The sequence below is a fragment of the Limulus polyphemus genome, unplaced genomic scaffold, assembly GCF_000517525.1.
Source record: "Limulus polyphemus unplaced genomic scaffold, Limulus_polyphemus-2.1.2 Scaffold21, whole genome shotgun sequence".
Classification (NCBI taxonomy): domain Eukaryota; kingdom Metazoa; phylum Arthropoda; class Merostomata; order Xiphosura; family Limulidae; genus Limulus; species Limulus polyphemus.
Genome location: NW_013665631.1, coordinates 489,170 through 490,162, shown reverse-complemented (window position 1 = coordinate 490,162; position 993 = coordinate 489,170).

The window sequence follows — 993 nt, the reverse complement described above, 5'->3', positions numbered from 1 at the left end:
CCTTTCTTTTTCCTCCAACAACTGCTGTAATCTCTCTTCTTGTTTATTTTCTCGTTCTTCTTGTTTCTTTTCTTTTTCCTTCAACCACTGCTGTAATTTGTCTTCTCGTTCTTCTTGTTTCTTTTGCTGTTCTTCTATTGCTGCCATCAAATCTGCTAAGCTGTAGTCTGGTTTGCCGCTTCTCGTTTCCATCTTCTTTATTTTTGTCCCACTCTCTGACACCAATTTGTTACGTCTCTGTTCGTTTGTTAATTTGCCGTAAACAAATTCTTTCCGAAGAAACTTCAGCGATACAAGTCCTTTCTTAAATAAAACTAGTTTATTCTATCTCAATACAACTTTGCAATACACTTAATTTCCACAGTCACGCTATAACTTAAACAAACGCTATAATTCACAACGAATGAACGATTCACGCGCTTGACTCAATTTTCGTCTTTATCTCTGTCTGCAATTCAATTCCATTGTTGCCGTCACTTCTTGGCGGTCTTATATACAAGAATACCGCACATCTAGTAAACACTCGAGGCTTCACGAAGGGACATGAATTTTCTAGAAGCTTATGACGTGTTACTAGCGTCACATGACTTCCGCTGTCGTTACACTATAAAGGAAGGAATGCTTTTTCTGTTGGTTATAAATAAGTTCATCAAATAAAAACACACGGTTAAAATAACTGCCTTAAAAGCTAAGATAAGATGGAAGGGTCTTATCACATGGGTTTGACAACTTTACTGATATCTCGGCAAATCGAGATGGTAGGGAGGTTTAATTTTTATATTCTTATGTAATTAATACCTTGAAACAGTCAGTATTTGGCGAAACTTCATAATCACAAATATATATATATATATGAAACAAATGGTTACGGAGCTCTTAAATATTGGATGCACCTATTAAAATAAGTTTTTTATAAGCTCATCACTGTAATTGTAGAGTTGACACAGCAGTTTGTCGTAGCAAAAAAAGACTTCTGTAATTCATTCAGCTTTT